We start from the raw sequence: 23,399 nt of genomic DNA, 5'->3' as shown, positions 1-23,399 counted from the left end.
TAAGTTTGGGCAAAATATTGAACTTTTCTATGTCAGTATGCCTCAATCTCCTTATCCTTCGAATGCAGGCAAAACATAACTATCCTTTGACATGCAGTAAGGGCTATGAAAAACAATGCATGTTAAGCAGCCAGCAGAAACAATAAGTAATTGACTCAATAAATACGAGGCTTTCTTGCTCTGAGGAGTTTTCCTCTCAGTAATGATTTCCTCTACCGTAAGAATGAAATTAATTCACTTAATATTTCTTGTTCTAGAGATTTCACTTGAGAATCTCAATGAAGATGCAACTTCAAATGATTTCTAGGAAAAATAGTAGTGCATTTATTTAAGGTAAATCAATGAAGCAACATTAAGTGGCTCTAAACAAGGATATACAATGGAACAGGAAGACTGAGATTAAATTCAGGGATCCAGTTGTTTTCTCTATCATGATTTTACAAAGTGCCATACTCTAAATCTGCTTTTTTTCAAGTTTAAGGATACATATTTCCAGCACTGAGGAAAGAATCTGAGAAGAAGTACAATAATGCAGTGTGGCCCTGACTGATGCTCATTCCGTGGCATATAGTGATGTAGTATTTAAACACAAATGGAAAATTAGTTCACTGACTGCTTCTGTAGGAGGCTGTGTTCTGTATTGGAAGTTAGAGGTAGAGAACATTGTCAAGGTGAATTTGTTGAGAAAAAGAATATGATAAAATGTATAGAAAACAGTTATTCTTCACCATACTGCCAAGGCTCCTGACACACTGAATGCAAAAAATAATCTCAAATACAGTGACAACATCCACCTGAGGACGCACTCAGGTTGTCTCTGGTGGAAATCAGTGTATCTCGTCACTGGGTGGGTGCTTAGAATGCATCCTTCTTTGGTTTTAAGTTCACAGATGACACTGCACCAGATGGACTTTGTTTGAATTTAAGCTTCTAAATCTTAATAAAATGGAATCTAGAAGGACTGATGTTTATTTATAGCTATGTTCATTTTTGGAGGTCAAATGCACCTGATCTGTTATGGTTTTAGTGGGATGTTTGCAAAGGGTCATGGTCAGGGGACCCTGTATGTTCTTAGATTGATTAAATCCATATTAGTAATGTGACAAAAAATAGTGGTTGGGAGTGATCTCTGAATGCCACTGACATACCACGACTTTCTTCTTTTCGCCTCCTTTTACATCTCCTACCACCTTAATATAAATACCAGCAGACAGATTTGTTGCCTCTAAGTACCCTGAGGGTTTTCCAAGGAGTCTTACCAGAAGTGGTCATTAGTTTTGAAGAGCTATTCTGGAATCCCAGCTGGTGCTAGATTATTCTGAAGGAGTAATGGTGAATCTGAATACCTAAAAAGAGTTTTCTTACTTCCTTGGAAAGATTTTAGGATAGAGGTGAAAGAAATTAGGTTTAATTCATGTACAAGGATAATCAGTGTGCCTGAACTAACCATGCACAGCCCTTTTACTGCTAAGTGACTGTATAGTATTCCCAGATTTTGTGGAGTACATTTATCATCTGTTTCCCGTAGTGTTCTGTTCACTTGGTACATACCAGAAATGTCTCATCTTTTCAAAACTACCAGATAACCTCCACTTTTTACCAGGCTCATCTCAACATTATGTAGAATAGATGTTGGTACTACCACACTGCCGTGTTCTTAGCTTTAGAGATGTCCTGGAGCAAGATAGGGGCAGGTGGGTAGGGAAAAGCCATTTCTAGCAGTGTTGGAAGGTCTTTATTTACATTGGACCCCTTAGCAACCCTTGAACTCCAAGGTCATAAGACCAAGGAAAAATTCCAGGTAGCTCGTCATTAAGCATAAATTGAGTTTACCAGTATGTCAATAGAAAAACTTTTCCTCTTCTCTCCTGGGTTCTATCTTAGGGGGCCTGCAAATTAAATTAACAAAAGACAGGTTAGGAAGGGAAAACATTTAACCATATCCATATATATGGAAGTTCATAAAGAAATGTGATTCAAAGTGGTGGTTAGAATATGGGGCTTATATACCATCTTAATAGGTGACAGGAATGGGGAGAAGGGCACTTACAGGAAAACAAATGACTTTTAGGAAAGATAAATGAGCCCTTAGGGGAACAGATGAGAGATATGATGGTTTTGAGATAATGTCTGTTTGGGTGTGATGCCGCCTTCTCATTTTAGAGAGGATTAGAGGATTAGAATTGCTTCCTGGGAGGGGATTTATGAGGAGTTCCTTCTGAGTTCTTCTGGGAGGCTCTGCTTTTAGGCAGACAAGGGATTTCAGGAACTCAAATGCCCTTTGGTTTAAAATAATTTTTATCCCACAGTGGCATGTTCTGGACCCCTTCGTGTGTTATGCTTTGAATTGTGTCCCCCTACCCCAAAAGATACGTTGAATTTCTCACCCTACTACCTGTAAATGTGATCTTACTTGGGAATAGGGTTTTGAAAGATGTAATCAGGTTGAGGTCTTTAGTGTGGGTCCTAATCCAGTATGCCTGGTGTTCTTTTAAGAAGAGGAAGATACCACGTGAAGACACAGACACACAGGGTGAATGCCATGTGATGACAGAGGCAGAGAGTAGGGTGAGGTAACTGCAAACCAAGGAATGCCAAAGGTTGACAGCTGTCGCTACAAGATAAGAGGCAAGGAAAGATTTTCCCCTACATGCTTCAGAGGAAGCATGGCTCTGCTGACATGTTGATTTTAGGCTTCTATCCTCAAGAACTGTGAAGCAATGCCTTTGTGTTGTCTTAAGCCACCCTGTTTGTGATACTTTGTTATGGCAGCCCTAGGAAACTAATATAACCAGGTATAGGGAACCTAGAAGAGATCTTTCTCTCTCTCTCTTTTTTAACCACAAGCACCTTGAACATTTGAAGAAATTACATAAAAATCCACCCTATAACTTTGCAAAAGAAAGAAAAGGAAGAGACACACAAACCAATCTAAACCAAAACACAGACCGCCTCTATTGCTTATAAATTGACACACCTAACTTGAAAGGCAGGTTTGGTGAGTCTAGTAAATCAAGGAGAAGACTGAAATTCTTATAAGGAAAGTTCAAGCAAGAATTAGCCCAGACTCTTTTTTATGAGCAGAATAATCCTTTACCTGACTCATAAATAAATGCTATAATTTATTCATAAACAAATAATAAATAAATTGTTCCAAAGAGGGCAAGTGATGGATTATACATTCATCTTGACATCTGATTATTCCCACATATAAATCAATTCAAGATTCAAGTGTTTAGAAGCACCATGAACAGAGTGGCGTACTGAAATACGTGAGGGTTTGACAATAGTGATGCATTTCTCTAAAGTACTTATTAAATTCCTCTGTGAAAGATATTTTAGATATATAAATATGGAGAAGGGGTGGTTTTCAGGAACATTCATTTAGAAGGGACAGGACCAAAGACAGTCTAAGGAAGAGCTTGAACACACCAGTAGAAAAGCAGAAGAGGGTATATACAAAAAACAGAAACTGGATCAGATAAGATGAAACAGAGTTTATGAACAATAAGAGTGAGAGATAAAGCTTGTTGGATAAGTTGGAGAAAGGATCATGGGAGGCTTTGAATAGCTATGAATAATATCTAACATTAATTGAATATTTAATATTTGTCCTATACTTGCTTTGTATGCATCAATCATTTAATCATTATAATAACACTCCAAAGGAGACACTAATATTGTCATCACAATTATGTAGATCAAGATATGGAAGCACATTGGTGGTGCAGTGGTTAAGAATCCGCCTGCCAATGCAGGAGACACAGGTTCGAGCCCTGGTCCGGAAAGATCCCACATGCTGCAGAGCAGCTAAGCCAGTGCACCACAACTACTGAGCCTATGCTCTAGAGCCCACAAGCCACAACTACTGAAGCCCACGCTCCTAGAGCCCATGCTCCGCAACAAGAGAAGCCACCGCAATGAGAAGCCCGTGCACCACAACGAAGAGTAGTCCCCGCTCGCCGCAACTAGAGAAAGCCCGTGCACAGCAATGAAGACCCAACGCAGCCAAATAAATAAATAAATAAAATATCATAAAAGAAAAGAATAAACATAGTAAAAAAAAAAGATATGGAAGCACAAAGAGTTTAGGCAATTTACTCAAGGGTAACATTTTGGAATCCAGAGGATTTGAATATAGGCAGTTTGGTGCAGAGCTCTTAATTGTTGTGCAATACACACATTCTAAAATGGCTGGATGGAGAGTTGAATAAGTTGACACTTTTATTTTTTGCAGGCAATGACATATAAAAATAGTTAATTAGAATGGAGTATTTACTATGTGGTAAGCACCACACTAAGCACTTTATGTGCATTATCTAATGTTAATCATCACATGTCGCTGTAAGCTAGGGCACTGGAGATTTTAGAGGCAATGTAATGAAATTTACCAAAATATTAAAGTAATGTTTTGGGGAAAATATCTGGCAAGTTGTATACTGGATCAAAGTGAAGGTCAAGAGAAGTGAGAAACCAGTTATGAAGGCGTTCAAATAATCCAGGCAAGAGAAATGAGAGTTTAAATTTAGGGTAATGGAAGTGGGGGAAGATAAGAAGAAACTAATATGAAATATTGTAGGAGTAGAATAGTTACTGTGTGGCAACTAATCATTATAAGAGGAAAGAAAAAGTGAAAAATCATTGACAAATCTTAGATTCAGAACTTAGGTAACTGAGAGAATTAATGATACCAGTGATATCAGAGGAGACATAGAAGTGGAGGAAAAGATGAAGATGCTCTATCATGGGCAAATTTAAGAAGTTGATGAGGCCATTCGGTGGGAGTGGTTTAGGCCTTGAGAAAAGTAGGCAAGAGCTCAGAGAGAAACTTCAAGACTGGGGAGATAGTCTTAGGGATGATCTGCATACAGAGCAAAGGTGTGAGATTGGAGAAAGCTAACACAGGACAGAGAGAGAGGGGGAGAGAGGCACTAAGGGATTGCTACAAGCTCCTTGAGGATGGGAAGTCTTTTCAGTCTACTTCTTCCCCTTGTGCCTCTATGTCTTTGTTCCCATCCCCTGACCTCCTCCTCCTTCTCCTTTACCCAGTGTCTTGGTATATAATAGATACTCAGTATTGAATGAATGAGTGATGGAGTAAAAGAATGAAGAAATGAATGAGGACACTTAAGAATACCTATATATGTGAAACTTAAAGTCAGAGAAGAAGAGAAATTTAAAATATTATTTAGCCAATGAATTACTATGCTATATAGATCCACATTATAGATGTAAGTTTTCTTCTGCAAGCCATATGTAAATACGTTTCTTATAAATTCAATCTTATGAATCAAACATATTAGAAACGTTAATAGCAAGAATATTGTCATTATTACTAGAGTTAATTGAAATATCATCTCACATTAATATTTTGAATAAATTTGGATCACCATATAATACTAATATTTACAGTATAGTTTCACATGTTTAGAAGTTAGCTCCCTTCCCAGGAGAAAGTCAGTTTTCTCTTGTAGCATATTTAACAACCCTCAGTATAAAAAAAAGGACAGAGAATTCCTTTTGTGAACCTATGTCCCTATGTCTTGGATTTTCTGATATACAGGAGACAAGTTTGCTTGTCACAGTAACATTGAAGGATTTTTAAAAATGTATATTACATATAGAGGTATAGTATATAATTTATACTCAGTCACACATGTGAATTTAAGATATGTTTATGTCTTAAATTTTAATTATAAAGCTATAAAATCTGATATATATTTCTCATCTCTCATATATATATCAGAGCACATGTATATAAAACCCCTATATATATTATAGCTCATATATAAAAATAAGTTAATATATATGTCTGTTGCACATAGTATACATGTTTCCATCTGACATATTTCCTTTTTTTTTTTTTTTTTTTTTGCTGTACGCGGGCCTCTCACTGTTGTGGCCTCTCCCGTTGCGGAGCACAGGCTCCGGGAGCGCAGGCTCAGCTGCCATGGCTCACGGGCCCAGCCGCTCCGCGGCATGTGGGATCTTCCTGGACCGGGGCACGAACCCGTGTTCCCTGCATCGGCAGGCGGACTCTCAACCACTGCACCACCAGGGAAGCCCTCCTTTTTTTTTTTTTTTTTTTAACATCTTTATTGGAGTATAACTGCTTAACAATGGTGTGTTAGTTTATGCTTTATAACAAAGTGAATCAGATATACATATACATATATCCCCATATCTCCTCCCTCTTGCCTCTCCCTCTCATCCTCCCTGTACCACCCCTCTAGGTGGTCACAAAGCACTGAGCTGATCTCCCTGTGCTATGCGGCTGTTTCCCATGAGCTATCTATTTTACATTTGGTAGTGTATATATGTCCATGCCACTCTCTCACTTTGTCTCAGCTTACCCTTCCTCCTCCCTGAGTCCTCAAGTCCATTCTCTTTGTCTGCGTATTTACCACTGTCCTATCCTGAGTTTCCTTAGAACGTTTTTTTTTTTTTTTTAGATTCCATATATATGTGTTAGCATACGGTATGTGTTTTTCTCTTTCTGTCTTACTTCACTCTGTATGACAGACATTAGGTCCATCCACCTCCTACAAATAACTCAATTTTGTTTCTTTTTATGGCTGAGTAATATTCCATTGTATATATGAGCCACATCTTCTTTATCCATTCATCTGTCGATGGACACTTGGTTGTTTCCATGTCCTGGCTATTGTAAATAGAGCTGCAATGAATATTGTGGTACATGACTCTTTTTGAATTATGGTTTTCTCAGGGTATATGTACCATAGTGGGCTTGCTGGGTCCTATGGTAGTTCTATTTTGAGTTTTTTAAGGAACCTCCATGCTGTTCTCCATAGTGGCTGTATCAATTTACATTCCCACCAACAGTGCAACAGAGTTCCCTTTTCCCCACACCCTCGCCAGCGTTTATTGTTTGTAGATTTTTTGATGATGGCCGTTCTAACTGGTGTGAGGTGATACCTCATTGTAGTTTTGATTTGCATTTCTCTAATGATTAGTGATATTGAGCATCCTTTCATGTGTTTGTTGACAACCTGTATATCTTCTTTGGAGAAATGTGTATTTAGGTCTTCTGCCCATTTTTGGATTGGGTTGTTTGTTTTTTTGATATTGAGCTGCATGAGCTGCTTGTAAATTTGGAGATTAATCCTTTGTCAGTTTCTTCATTTGCAAATATTTTCTCCCATTCTGAGGGTTGTCTTTTGGTCTTGTTTATATAGTTTCCTTTGCTGTGCAAAAGCTTTTAAGTTTCATTAGGTCCCATTTGTTTATTTTTGTTTTTATTTCCATTGCTCTAGGAAGTGGGTCAAAAAGGATCTTGTGATTTATGTCATAGAGTGTTCTGCCTATGTTTTCCTCTAAGAGTTTGATAGTGTATGGCCTTACATTTAGGTCTTTAATCCATTTTGTGTTTCTTTTTCTGTATGGTGTTAGGGAGTGTTCTAATTTCATTCTTTTACATGTAGCTGTCCAGTTTTCCCAGCACCACTTATTGAAGAGGCTGTCTTTTCTCTATTGTATATTCTTCCCTCCTTTATCAAAAGTAAGGTGACCATATGTGCATGGGTTTATCTCTGGGCTTTCTATCCTGTTCTATTGATCTATATTTATGTTTTTGTGGCAGTACCATACTGTCTTGATTACTGTAGCTTTGTACTATAGTCTGAAGTCTGGGAGCCTGATTCGTCCAGCTCCATTTTTTTCTTTCTCAAGATTGCTTTGGTTATTCGGGGTCTTTTGTGTTTCCATACAAATTGTGAAATTTTTTGTTTTAGTGCTGTGAAAAGTGCCTTTGATAGTTTGATAGGGATTGCATTGAATCTGTAGATTGCTTTGGGTAGTATAGTCATTTTCACATTGTTGATTCTTCCAATCCAAGAACATGGTTTGTATCATCTTTAATTTCTTTCATCAGTGTCTTATAGTTTTCTGCATACAAGTCTTTTGTCTCCTTAGTCATTTTGTTGCAAAGGTAAATGGAAGTGTTTCCTTAATTTCTCTTTTGGATTTTTCATCATTAGTGTATAGGAATGCAAGAGATTTCTTTGCATTAATTTGGTATCCTGCTACTTCAGAAAATTCATTGATTAGCTCTAGTCGTTATCTGATAGCATCTTTAGGATTCTCTATGTATAGTATCATGTTATCTGCAAACAATGACAGCTTTACTTCTTCTTTTCTAATTTGGATTCATTTTATTTCTTTTTCTTCTCTGATTGCTGTGGGTAAAACTTTCAAAACTATGTTGAATAATCGTGGTGAGAGAGGATAACCTTGGCTTATTCCTCATCTTAGTGGAAATGGTTTCAGTTTTTCACCATTGAGAACGATGTTGGCTGTAGGTTTGTCACATATGGCCTTTATTATGTTGAGGTAAGTTCGCTCTATGCCTACTTTCTGGAGGGTTTTTATCATAAATGGGTGTTGAATTTTGTTGAAAGTTTTTTCTGCATCTATTGAGATGATCATATATGGTTTTTCTCCTTTAATTTGTGAATATGGTGTATCCCATTGATTGATTTGCATGTATTGAAGAATTCTTGCATTCCTGAGATAAACCCCACTTGATCATGGTGTATGATCCTTTTACTGTGCTGTTGGATTCTGTTTGCTAGTATTTTGTTGAGGATTTTTGCATGTATGTTCATCAGTGATATTGGCCTGTAGTTTTCTTTCTTTGTGACATCTCTTTCTGGTTTTGGTATCAGGGTGATGGTGCCCTTGTAGAATGAGTTTGGGAGTGTTATTCCTTCTGCTATATTTTAGAGAAGTTTGAGAAGGATAGGTGTTAGCTCTTCTCTAAATGGTTGATATAATTCGCCTGTGAAACCATCCGGTCCTAGGCTTTAGTTTGTTGGAAGATTTTTAATCACAGTCTCAATCAGTGCTTGTAATTGGTCTGATTATATTTTCTATTTCTCCTGGTTCAGTCTTGGAAGGTTGTGCTTTTCTAAGAATTTGTCCATTTCTTGCAGGTTGTCCATTTTATTGGCATAGAGTTGCTTGTAGTAATCTCTCATGATCCTTTGTATGTCTGTAGTGTCATTTTGTTACTTCACCTTTTTCATTTCTAATTCTGTTGATTTGAGTCTTCTCCCTATTTTTCTTGATGAGTCTGGCTAATGTTTATCAATTTTGTTTATCTTCTCAAAGAACCAGTTTTTAGTTATATTGATATTTGCTATTGTTTCCTTCATTTCTTTTTCATTTATTTCTGATCGGATCGATATGATTTCTTTCCTTCTGCTAACTTTGGGGTTTTATTTGTTTTTCTTTCTCTAATTGCTTTAGGTGTAAGGTTAGGTTGTTTATTTGAGATTTTTCTTGTTTCTTGAGGTAGGATTGTATTGCTATAAACTTCCCTCATAGAACTGCTTTTGGTGCATCCCATAGGTTTTGGGTTGTCATGTTTTCATTGTCATTTATTTCTAGGTATTTTTAAAATTTCTTCTTTGATTTCTTCAGTGATCTCTTGGTTATTTACTAGCGTATTGTTTAGCCTCCATGTGTTTGTATTTTTACAGTTTTTTCTCTGTAATTGATATCCAGTCTCATAGCATTGTGGTCAGAAAAGATACTTTATATGATTTCAATTTTCTTAAGTTTACCAAAGCTTGATTTGTGACCCAAGATATGATCTATCCTGGAGACTTCCATGAGCACTTGTGAGGAAAGTGTATTCTGTTGTTTTTGGATGGAATGTTCTATAAATATCAATAAGGACCATCCTGTTTAATGTGTCATTTAAAGCTTGTGTTTCCTTATTTATTTTCATTTTGGATAATCTGTCCATTGGTGAAAGTGGGGTGTTAAAATCCCTTATGATTGTGTTACTGTCAATTTCCCCTTTTATGGTTGTTAACATTTTCCTTATGTATTGAGGTGCTCCTATGTTGGGTGTATAAATATTTACAACTGTTATATCTTCTTCTTGGATTGATCCATTGATCATTATGTAGTGTCCTTTTTTGTCTCTTGTAATAGTCTTTATTTTAAAGTGTATTTTTTCTGATATGAGTATTGCTACTCCAGCTTTCTTTTGATTTCCCTTTGCATGGAATATCTTTTCCCATCCCCTCACTTTCAGTCTGTATGTGTCCCTACGTCTGAAGTGGGTTTCTTGTAGACAGCATATATATGGGTCTTGTTTTTGTATCCATTCAGTCAGTCTATGTCTTTTGGTGGGAACATTTAATTCCTTTACTTTTAAGGTAATTATCGATATGTATTTTCCTATTACCATTTTCTTAATTGTTTTGGGTTTGTTATTGTAGGTCTTTTCCTTCTCTTGTGTTTACTGCCTAGAGAAGTTCCTTTAGCATTTGTTGTAAAGCTTGTTTGGTGGTGCTGAATTCTCTTAGCTTTTGCTTGTCTGTAAAGGTTTTAATTTCTCCATCGAATCTGAATGAGATCCTTGCTGGGTAGGGTAATCTTCATTGTAGCTTTTTCCCTTTCATCAGTTTAAATATGTCCTGCCAGTCTCTTCTGGCTTGCAGACTTTCTGCTCAAAGATCAGCTGTTAACCTTATTGGGATTCCCTTGTATGTTATTTGTTTTTTTTCTCTTGCTGCTTTTAATATTTTTTCTTTGTATTTAATTTTTGGTAGTTTGATTAATACGTGTCTTGGTGTGTTTCACCTTGGATTTACCCTGTATGGGACTCTCTCTGCCTCCTGGACTTGATTGACTATTTCCTTTCCCATATTAGGGAAGTTTTCAACTATAGTCTCCAAATATTTTCTCAGAGCCTTTCTTTTTCTCTTCTTCTTCTGCGACCCCTATAATTCAAATGTTGGTGCATTTGATGTTGTCCCAGAAGTCTCTGAGACTGTCCTCAATTCTTTTCATTCTTGTTTTTTATTCTTCTCTGAGGTAGTTATTTCCACTATTTTATCTTCCAGGTCATTTTTCTTCTGCCTCAGTTTTTCTGATATTGATTCCTGCTAGAGAATTTTAAATTTTATTTATTGTATTGTTCATCATTGTTTTTTTGCTCTTTAGTTCTTCCAGTTCCTTGCTAAACATTTCTTGTATTTTCTCCATTTTCTTTCCAAGGTTTTGTATCATCTCTACTATCATTACTCTGAATTCTTTTTCAGGTAGACTGCCTATTTCCTCTGCATTTTTTTGGTCTAGTGTGTTTTTACCTTGCTCCTTCAACTGCTGTGTGTTTCTCTGTCTTCTCATTTTGTTTAACTTACTGTGTTTTGGGGCTCCTTTTCTCAGGCTGCAGGTTCGTAGTTCCCGTTGTTTTTGGTGTCTGCCCCCAGTGGGTAAGGTTGGTTCAGGGGGTTTTGTATGCTTTCTGGTGGAGGGGACTGGTGCCTGTGTTCTGGTGGATGAGGCTGGATCTTGTCTCTGTGGTAGGCAGCAGCACATTCAGTGGTGTGTTGTGGGTTGTCTGTGACCTTATTATGATTTTAGGCAGCCTCTCTGCTAATGGGTGGGGTTGTGTTCCTGTCTTGCTAGTTGTTTGGCATAGGGTGTCCAGCACTGTAGCTTCCTGGTCATTGAGTGGAGCTGGATCTTAGCATTGAGATGGAGATCTCTGGGAGAGCTTTCACCATTTGATATTACATGGAGCTAGGAGGTCTGTGGAAGACTCATGTTCTGAACTCAGCTCTCCCACCTCAGAGGCACAGGCCTGACACCTGGCCAGAGCATCTAGACCCTGTCAGCCACATGGCTTAGAAGAAAATGGAGATAAAGAGAACAATGAAAGAAAAAGAAAAGAAAAGAAAGTTATTAAAAATAAAATATAAAAAATTATTAAAAATAAAAAAATTAAAAAGTCATAAAAAAAGAGAAAAAAAGGAAGAAAGAAAGAAGAGTGCAACCAAACCAAAAAACAAGTCCACCAATGATAACAACACTAAAAACTGTACCAAGAAAGAAAAAAAAAAGGACAGACAGAACCCTAGGACAAATGGTAAAAGCAAAGCTATACAGACAGAATCACACAAAGAAGCATACACATACACACTCACAAAAAGAGGAAAAGGAAAAATATACATATGTCTATATATAAATAAAAGAGAGCAACCAAATCAATAAACCAATCTACCAGTGGTAATAAGCTCTAAGTACTAAACTAAGATAAACATAAAACCAGAAACAAATTAGGTGCAGAAAGCAAACCCCAAGTCTATAGTTGCTCCCAAAGTCCCCCTCCTCAATTTTGGCATGATTCATTGTCAATTCAGATATTCCACAGATGCAGGGTACATTACGTTGATTGTGGAGATTTAATCTGCTGTTCCTGAGGCTGCTGGGAGAAGTTTCCCTTTCGCTTCTTTGTTCGCACAGCTCCCTGGGTTCAGCTTTGGATTTGGCCTCTGCATGTAGGTCACCTGAGGGTGTCTGTTCTTGTCTCAGACAGCATGGGGTTAAAGTAACGGCTGATTCAGGGGCTCTGGCTCACTCAGGCCAGGGGGAGGGAGGGGTATGGAATGCTGGACGAGCCTGTGGTGGCAGAGGCTGATGTGACATTGCACCAGCCTGAGGCGCACTGTGTGTTCTCCTGGGGAAGTTGTCCCTGGATCACGGGACGCTGGCAGTGGTGGGCTGCACAGGCTCCTGGGAGGGGAGGTGTGGAGAGTGACCTGTGCTTGCACACAGGCTTCTTGGTGGCTGCAGCAGCAGCCTTAGCATTTCATGCCCGTCTCTGGTGTCCACGCTGATAGCTGCACCTCGCGCCCGTCTCTGGAGCTCGTTTAGGCGGTGCTCTGAATCCCCTCTCCTCGCGCACCCTGAAACTATGGTCTCTTGTTTCTTACGCGGTTCCAGACTTTTCCTGGACTCCCTTCCTGCTAGCTGTGGTGCAGTAGCCCCCTTCAGGCTCTGTTCATGCCGCCAGCCCCAGTTCTCTCCCTGGGATCTGACCTCCAAAGCCCGAGCCTCAGCTCCCAGCCCCCGCCCACCCCGGTGGGTGAGCAGACAAGCCTCTCGGGCAGGTGAGTGCTGATCGGCACCGATCCTCTGTGCGGGAAGGTCTCTGCTTTGTCCTCTGCACCCCTGTTGCTGTGCTCTCCTCTGAGGCTCTAAAGCTTCCCCCCTGCCAACCCCCGTCTCCACCAGTGAAGGGGCTTCCTAGTGTGTGGAAACTTTTTCTCCTTCACAACTTTCTCCCAGAGGTGCGGGTCCCATCCCTATTCTTTTGTCTCTGTTTTTTCTTTTTTCTTTTGACCTACCCAGGTACGTGAGGAGTTTCTTGCCTTTGGGGAAGTCTGAGGTCTTCTGCCAGCGTTCAGTAGATGTTCTGTAGGAGTTGTTCCACATGTAGATGTATTTCTGATGTATTTGTGGGGAGGAAGGTGATCTCCACGTCTTACTCCTCTGCCATCTTGAAGGTCTCCCCTATTTTATTTCTTTAATATATCATTTGCCCAAATCTCACACCTTTATGAAAAATGCATCTCTCAAAATCTTTCTGAGTATTCTGAGCACTGACTTGTGATGTTATCATGTGTTTCAGCATAATTGTATTGTTACCAAGGTCTTTTTCCATATTGAATGTATAAACCAGCACAGGTGGTTCATCACATCCCATGTACAGTATTTTTTTTCTTCCTAGCCTGCAAGTGTGATCTCAGGAGTTCCTGGTACCTCTAAACAATCTGATTCCAGGATTACTTTCATGAGAGGGAGACAAATTTTGCCAGGATAGAAGCTATTCTGTGCCTTTTCACTCTTAGAAATAAAGTGATTTTTAAATTTTGTTTTAAATATTCATTACGCTACAATAAACTGGCACAATGTAAGTGGAAGTTTGTGAGGGTACCAGAGACATTCTTAAGGTTATAGAGTTCTTAGGATGAGAAGAAAGAATAGGTCACCTCATAAAGCTACTTATTTTACTGAAGGGGAAACTAAATCTCAGAAAGGGTAAGTGATTTTTTTTCTAAATTTGCACAGCTTTTGGATGGAAGTTGAGTCTAGAATCGAATTCTGTTATTTCTCTTTCGCTTTCTTTCCTTATTGACATACATATTGAATCCTAGTTTTCAGTTACACTTAAGACATGAATTTCATTTTGTTGTAAGAAAAAGAAAAAATGTATTCAGTCTAATAGGAAAACTTTCCTTTTTATTTTGAGGTCATCCCTGCAGATGATTCTAGCTGGTTTAGGAACATAAATCAGAACATCAGAGGTTTTCTCTGCTGAACCTTCTTTATCCAATGTGCTCAATCTACTAGCAGCTAAGCCTTGACATCACTTTCATCCTCGTTCTCACTTGCAAGAGACTTAACTGAAGTTAAGAGACCAAAAATTGTAGTAATTTTATAAATGCCTTTGTTTTATGAGAGCAGATATGCAAATGTTATCTCATTTTACTTTAGAATTTCTATTTTTTTAACATCTTTATTGGAGTATAATTGCTTTACAATGGTGTGTTAGTTTCTGCTTTATAACAAAGTGAATCAGTTATACATATACATATGTCCCCGTATCTCCTCCCTCTTGCGTCTCCCTCCCTCCCACCCTCCCTATCCCACCCATCCAGGTGGTCACAAGGCACCAAGCTGATCTCCCTGTGCTATGCGGCTGCTTCCCACTAGCTATTTTACGTTTGGTAGTGTATATATGTCCATGCCACTCTCACTTTGTCACAGCTTACCCTTACCCCTCCCCATGTCCTCAAGTCCATTCTGTATGTCTGTGTCTTTATTCCTGTCCTGCCCCTAGGTTCTGAGAACCATTTTTTTTTTTTAATTCCATATATGTGTGTTAGCATACGGTATTTGTTTTTCTCTTTCTGACTTACTTCACTCTGTATGACAGACTCTAGGTCCATCCACCTCACTACAAGTAACTCAATTTTGTTTCTTTTTATGGCTGAGTAATAGAATCTCTATAATTCTGTTGAATTCATACTGCTCCTCCTCCTCAGTTTGGCCGAACGCTCCTTTTCCTGTTGGTGGTACTGGATTCTCTATGATAGGCCGTGTTTGTGCAAACAGACAAAACTTAACAATTTGCAGAGTGAGCAAGCATCATCCTTATTCTCTTTTTTGATGTTGTTGAGATTCTAAATCATGAGTTGAAGAAATTCACAATTGTCATTTTTTAGCCAATATTTCTGGGTTCTTTGCTAGAGACTGAAGAATTAAGAAGCAGTTCCTGCCCTAATGTAGCATAAGATCTAGTAGGGGAGATTAAAACTTAACTCATTTTAATGTAATGTAAACAGTGCCATGCAGCAGAAAATGCAGCAGGAGGCAGATGAGGGCCAGATAATGATACAAAGAAATAAGATTTTTCAAACAATCTTCTTACCCAAGAGAAAAGACATCTTGAGATGGCCATCACATGGCAGAGGTTTGCATTTTTCAATCAGGGTCCCTCATGTGAACAACAGAACACAGAAAAAGCTTGAGTGAATTTTCTCAGTTCTTCCAAAGATGGCACATGACTAATAATATTCTAGGTGGAAATTTATTTCATATAATGGATGCCTTAGGACACTGGAACTTAGTTTCTTCATGGAAATATGGTGAGACAGCTCAAATATCTCTCTAGAAAGTCCAGAATACTGGGTCATGTTTGGCTTGGTCTTTAGAAGGAGATGGTTCAACTGTCCTACTTTTCTGTGTGAAGAAAGACTCAAAGAGAGACATGTCAGTCAAAAAAGAGAGATCTGTGGATGTGAGAGTTCAAGTTTTCTTACTTTTACAAATAATTCAGTCTGATAAAAAACAAAATTATGAACATGCAATCCTGGATACCAGTTGTCTAGAGTGAAACCTAAGGAGTCTGTGTACAGATTAGGAAAGTGCAACCATCATGTTCTATCTTATCTTCTCTAGCAATTTGATTCTTAAGCTGAAATAAGTTCCCTGAACACAAATTAGATTTAGCACCACATAGTGTAATTTCTAGTGCCCATTTCAAAAATAGCAAGAATTTAGCATTTGTTCACAATCTATTGAAGCCAGACCAATTGACCAGTTCATTTCCCTGCCAACCAAGTTGCCCAGTGGCCCAGGGAATTCCCTGGTGGTTCAGTGGTTAAGACTCCACTTTCACTGCGTTTTCACTGCCAAGAACCCGGGTTCAATCCCTGATTGGGGAACTAAGATCCCGCAAGCTGTATAGTTGCCCAGTGGCCTGTGTTTAGGTAGATTGAAAATAACTATTTGTTGACTTTTGACTTTTAGCAACAGATCTGTCTGCTCCAGAGACTTGGGCTTTCTGTACCTGGCAGAACATTAGAGTCAGTTCTTTTGCTGTAGGTCACTTGTGCTCTTCTCAGAGATTTCCTACTAGACTTCTCTATGTACAAGTTCTGTATCTTGAGTGTGGACTGTCTTCTGGTGGCCACAGCCTCCTCAGTCTTCGGTTTCCTGGATGCCTACTCTCCACAGTCTCTCTCTTTGTTGAGCTAGAATATGCTCACTTTCCCAAGTTGTCCACATCTCTTCCATGAGAAACATTCATGCATCCTTGACTCTGATAAATTCATAGAGTTCAAGCTGATCCCAATGCAATGGCTTTCCCTCAAAATGCAACCTTTTATGTCTCATAATACCAGAGGCCTCTCTAAATAATCTGAGGATGAGGCATGAGGGAGTGGGACCCCCAACAATGCCTTCTAGAAAGAGATCCTCCCCAGGATTGTCTCTTTATAATCTTCTGTCTACTCCAACTGAGATGTCTTTTTGTAGCCACTCTCTCTTTACAGAGCTTAAGAGTAACAACACTAGTCTTGCAAGTTATTTTTTGTAATTCTCCGTGAGAAAGATAAAAAACTTTTTGCCTGTGAAAGCAGTCACTACTAATTACCCTATTGTAAATGTGTGTCATTGTTTGACACAAGGAATTCACCCAAACAGATTCAGTTATACTAGGATCACACAGTAAGGGTTGCTTGTTATGCCAGTCATCAGAATGTATTAGATCAATTGTAGTTAATTGTACATATGTTTTTAACCTAATATCAAAAAAATAAGTTGAAAATATTGAAAAACTAGGGTTAATAATGAATGAAATACACTTAATCACATGAAGCAGTTAACATTTGTTCATTTATTTACCCTTCATCATGCAAACCCCTATTTCAAGACAATATATCATTATATAGAATTATTGGCCAATAGTTCACATCTCCCACTGTGAAATTCCTAATGGTAGATCTTCCCTCTTCCCTTCAATACTAACATGAAATCATTGACCTGTGCCAGCCAATCAGAGGCTCCCATATAAGACTTTGCCACTTCAAAAAGTAATATAGAGACACAAGGATAGTTAAAAACCATTTAAGTCTGAGTACAAATGATAGGATGATGAAGATCATAGCAAATTTATATAATGTTTTAAAAATTGAAAACGAATTAAGCATATTTCTTATTTTAAGTCCAGTACTTGAATCCAGTTTGCCTCCTTAGCAATGGCAGTGGGCAATGACTCAAACTTAACTGATCTTATCACTCTGTCCTCCTGGGTGGGGGAGGGCCCACACTGGACCAGTGAAGTGTGTCTCCCAGGACTTTTAAACTTAGTGCGGTTGGTGAAGAGTTTCTTTTTCTCTGGTTACAAAGATGTAAGCTTTGGGTCCCAGAGGTTCTGACAGCCCATCCTACTGCATGGAGGAGGTAGAGTCTCAGACAAGAGAAACTAGAGGAATGATGGCAGGTGCTGAGAGGAAACTTACAGAGTTTAAATTTCTGGTTGTCTCCCACTCTGTCTCTGTGATTCCTGTGGTTTGGTTTTGTACATCAATGTATTCCCCTTCTTTCTTAAGCCAGTTTGAAGTGGATTTCTATGGTTTGCCACCTAACTGGCCTGAATAAAGTATGGCCCTTTACAGATGAATTTGCACGTATGACTCTGTCAGTGCAATCAGTTTTTAAAGTCAATTGGCAAATCAGAAAATATGCAGTTTAAAAATGAATAAGATTTTATGGAAATGGTGGAGTCTTATTTGTAATGAAGATGAACTATAGAAATCCTTTAAACACACACACACACACACACACACACACACACACACACACAGTCTATTCTAGACAAAACACTAATCCATCCACTAAGAATATGCATTTATAAGGGAGAATCTTGTAATAATTGTCTACGGTAGAGGAATAGAGTGATTAAACAACTCCGGAGTCACCCATATTAGACTCAAGTCCTGGCATTGTCTTTTATTAGAAGGTGATTTAAAATATCTTTCATAACTTTGCTCTTAGTAGTGCTTGTTTCATAATATGCTTGTGAGGATTGTATCTATTTATGTGTAGTGCTTAGCAGAGAGCCTGTTTGAAAATACAGTGAGCACTAAATAAAAGTTAGCATTCATTATTAGCATAAGGCTAGAGGTTATTTCTATTCAAAGTCTGGTATTTTATGAAGCAACACATTGTTATTATAGGTAAGGGTTATTGTCATCCCTTTGTATCTTCCAAAAAGATACATTTCAGCCATCATTTTCTCCCTCAACATGATTCATGGCTTAGAAATGATTTTTTTAAGTGAATAATAAGCAGACAATAACCTTGATGAGCTAAAGTTAATGGGGACAAAGAAAACCTTTGGTTAATTAAAGTCCATGGGAAACTGGTAATTAGTAGGTTAAACAGTGATGGAATGGATAGTAAAACACAATTTTGGATGATAAATTGATTTAATCATAGTTTGTTTTGTAATTAAAAATCAATTACTGTAAAGCAGGATGGGGGAAATGTTGCCTTTGCAGATATGGCAATGTTAAAAACAGTGAATTTAAATAGTCCAATAAAGTATTTATTCATGATATTCTCTTCCTGATCCATTTTTTCCCCTTAGGATTGATTACCTCAGCTTTCCTGACATAAACTTTTGTATGCTGATGAAGGGAGGTGAAGCAAAGCATTTTGATTAGCTACAGTGTAGATCAATGCTTCATAGTGTTTACCAGAGCAAAGAGAACATATCCCATGCACTTGGAAGATGCCTTCCTAGACAAGCTGCAGTGGAAAGACCACTTTGCTTTTAATCACATTTTCAGACTTAATAAATTCTCAGCAGAAGTTTAGGTCCCATCAAGTAAACTCTTTATATATATTTTTTCCTTGACATAACAATAAAGAACAGTGTTATTCCTTTTTTTCAGGAAACCTCAGAGAACATGTGATTTTATAGATTTGGGCTCCAGCTGATGCTTCTCATTATACTTTATGTGCTTGCTTTATCCAGAAGAAAAATGCAAGAACTTAATTTGAATGTGTGTATATAGTGTGGTTAAGTTTGTTTTAAACCTTTCTTTCAAAAGGGAGTAGATTTTTCAAACAAATCCTAAATAGTGACCTTTTTAGCAAGAGGATTCATATTTCAGGCTTTTGAGAAGTCTCTTCAAGACTGACTTTTTACATAGAATTAATGACTGCAAAAATGTGGCCTTTAAGGATCAAAGATATTTCGAATTGAGTGGCTCAGCTGAACTGAAGGATGGCTCTGGTTGTTGCTTAGACAGCTTTTTGTTTCCAAAGCAACAAAAGGCTTTTCATGTTTATTAGAGCTATTCAGTAAAGTGCATAAGCATAGTACAATTAAAGTTAATTATCAAACTTGACCTTTTATGTGCTCACTCTTCCAGATTTAGACACATACATACACACAAAGAAAAAAGGAGTCTTTTTAAAGTATTAATGATTAAACATCTTTTCAATATTTGATATTTTGTATTGGTAAAAACAAAACATTTGTAATGTATAGAGCTATCACTTAATTGAGAAACACATGGACCTCAGAGTCAGCTTTGGGTTGGAAACCCTCCCCTGCCCTGACCCTTAAGGTGTGGTCTGGGGCAAGGAGCCTAGATTTTCTGAGCCATACATTTCTCATCTGTAAAATGGAGGTGATAATAACTGCCCAGTAATATTGTTATGAGAATTAAATGAAGTTGTAAAGGAAAGCATTTGAGCCCTCTATTTGACATACAGAATATGCTCAATAAATGGTAATTAGATTGATGGTGGTGATGCTAATAGTGATGTTTTCTTTCCATATTAGCCTCTCTAGGGAAAGCGATCATGAACCTCATTCTCACTTATAATCACACTTCTAAGCTGATGTACAAAACACATAAACAGTTGCTTCTGTGTACGTAGTATGAGTCCCAAACTATTGGACTTTTCAAAGAAATTCCTTTTGTAAGCCGCACATGATAGAAATAATTTTCCCTCATTTGATAACTCAGTCTGTTAGGAATTTTATAACTTAATCTCTTTTTTTACCTCAAACAGTTCAGTGTATAAAGGTGACTAAAAATCAATCCTTTTAGAGAATGCTAGATTTTCTATCATAAAATTGTGTGTTCTTCATGTAAAAAGGAGTTGTAGAAATATATGTTCGATTCCAATCAAGTAGAATGGAGTATAGGGAAATTCATCTAGTGATGTTTCATAATTGTGATTCTTAAACTTTAGGAAGAATGTTCTGGACAATAACAAAACTATAAAATGGGAAGTATTTTACCTTGTTTATATGTGGAATATCAAATAAAAAAATTGTTGGTTGTGTGCCCAAATCCTATAGGGTTCTACAAGGATTCAAAACAACTTATTTATAGCAATTTTACTGCAATGTTATGTTTAGAAATAAATGTAATGTGTGAATACATTTTGGAAAATGTCATAAGTATACAATATCTACCCTGTTTTATTATTCCCAGAATTTAGCACTGTGAAGAAAGAGGGGATAAAAATGTGCAGATATAGGAACAGGAAGTAACTTTTTATATTTGTTTTAATGTTTGAGAAACATGTGCATTGCCAACTAAACATTCATTAGTATACAAAAGGTATCAGAACTGCACCTCACTATTGCAAACTACCATGTTTTAGCAAGATAAATTTAGTTATTTAATGCAGATTACAGAATTCTACTTATGCTAAAGGACGAATACAATTTTGTTGGTTTTGTTTTTTCCTTGTTTTTAAGTTTTGGCTTTTAATGCTTATTTTTAATATCAGACTGTATAAATTCGTGTCTTTCTTTTAGTTAGAATCCAAGATCTAACAAGTGAGTTAACCTCTCAATTTTTCCTGTTGAAAGAGTAGCTGGTTCCTAGAAGGCCAGCAGAGGGCAGCAAAGCCTAGATGTTAACACTAACCCTGATGGATGACTTGTCCACGTGAAGAGCAAGGACGGAAAATGGCATACATACAGTCTGATTTGGCTTGAGTTCGGGATGTATGTAGCAGATGACAGTTCTTTTGGATATGACGTTTAAGAGTAAACGGAGAGGGTCTTAGAACCTCAAAACACTAGATAACTCTAACACAAACTGAGCAGCTCCTTGAGTTTATAAAGAGTAAGGCCACTGAGGCTGTTTTTTTAAATGAACATCTAACCTGTTGAGCAAGCAGTCTAAGATTTAAGTTGAGTAAATAGATTCAGAAGGATTAGAATGATATAAAGAAACCCTGAGCGTTGTGGATGGGACAACATGAATGATGATGGGTAGCCGTGACTTTTTTCTCTTTTCTGCTCTTCGTGTTTTTTTTGGCCATCATCTGTCTCCCTCTCACAGATATTAACCAATTTCATGTCTTTCATTTTGCATCTTTAACAAAGCTAAATGGGAGAATCTCAAAGCACTCTAGAGTTTTTCAGGTGAAGGTGTGTAGGTTTGTTTTGTGAGAACAGGAAAACCCACCAGTTAAGAATAATTAGCAAAGTTGGTAGTATTTTTTTAAATTGAAGTATAATTGACATTAGTTTCAGGTATACATCATAGTGACTCAATATTTATATACATTTTGGAGTACTCACAAGTCTACCGTCTGTCACCATACAAAGTTATTACAATATTACTGATTATATTCTCTATGTTGTACGTTAACACCCCCATGACTTATGGGTGCTATTGTTTTAATAGAAATAACTCCATTCTCACATTGAATGTTCTATGGAATAAGTAGTGCACTAGCTATTTCTACACCTCTAACCTGGAAAATGTTCATTATCTCAAAGAGGTTTATTTAACAGTTGAAGTGAGAGCTGAAAAAGGTCATGGCCACAGGGGGCGGAACTATTTTATTCTGTCATTGGTATCATTGAGGACATAGTGTTTTTAGAGCTGACAAGCAAATAAAACCATACTTAGGCGTACTCTCTTCTATCAGCCCATTCATCAAACCACTGGGGTAACAAAGTATGGTTATGAGATAATTGTTTTGCAAGTGGAGACCTTCTTTCCAGCTCTTCATCTGGTAGGAGATCCTTATGCCTGCTGGGCAATTTTGGAGGCAAAGAACAACTGGATGATTTTCTCTCCAACAGCAGCTTCTATTAACCTCCTGATGTTTGGCTCAGAGGGTTGTGATTATGATCCTGCTGATATCAGCCACCCATTAAAATAAAGGAGCAATGTTTTGGTTTGAGCAGTAAGAGACTGAAGATTTGGAGGTTTGTCCCTGATAATGCAACTGTGCGAGGATGAAGTGTAAGAAAATATGCTATCTTCCTAACTGTCTAGTGTGATACTCAACTCAACAAATACCTGATGAGTTTCTGCTATGACCTTAGGAATGTATTAGGTATTATAGGGACACAGAGGAGGGTTAGGCACATCACTTGTCCTTTGGAAGCTTATAGCCTTACTGTCAAGAGGAGGTATATACAGCCACAAAAATGCAACCCAACTTAAATGCTAGGTTGAAGAGACTTCTGTCAGAGAGGAAGTGAGATTTTTTTTTTTTTTTTTTTTTCGGTACGTAGGCCTCTCACTGTTGTGGCCTCTCCCATTGCGGGGCACAGGCTCCGGATGTGCAGGCTCAGCGGCCATGGCTCACGGGCCCAGCCGCTCCACAGCATGTGGGATCTTCCCGGACCGGGGCACGAACCCGTGTCCCCTGCATCGGCAGGCGGACTCTCAACCACTGTGCCACCGGGGAAGCCCAGGAAGTGTGATTTAGACATTAAATGATTCTGCTTGATGTCTAGGAGAGGAAAGAAAATTCCTCAGGCAAAGGTACATATTGGAAACCACTCTAACTTGCTGCCTGTTATAATTTACATATCTCTAGTTGGTTAAATAAAAATACTCATCACTCTATACATATTCTGGCATTCTGATGAGTAAGCTCTTCTACTTTTCTCATTTTGTAAATAAGGCAATCAGGATGTTGGGAGATTAAGTGATGAGTCTAGAGCCAAAAGTATTAGGAGTTAGGCATAGTCTTTGGATATACATTCCTTGAATTTTTTGTCTCTTGCCCAACCCAGAGTTGTGGGAGCTATTAGCAAACCTTCAATAACAGCCATATTAATGGTTTCATTAAATATCAACTAAAATGTTTTAGGTCATTTTGGCTAATTTTTAAAGTCTTTCATATTAAGGTTGAAATGTTAAAGAAAATCCAGGGAAAGACAAAAGCAGACTAGTTTCTCCATGCACTGTGACCATGCTAAAATGAAATCATGTAACTACCAAATTTGAAAC

This window comes from Pseudorca crassidens, chromosome 6 (genome assembly GCF_039906515.1).
Source record: "Pseudorca crassidens isolate mPseCra1 chromosome 6, mPseCra1.hap1, whole genome shotgun sequence".
Taxonomy (NCBI): Eukaryota; Metazoa; Chordata; class Mammalia; order Artiodactyla; family Delphinidae; genus Pseudorca; species Pseudorca crassidens.
Note: the sequence above shows the minus strand (reverse complement) of the source record.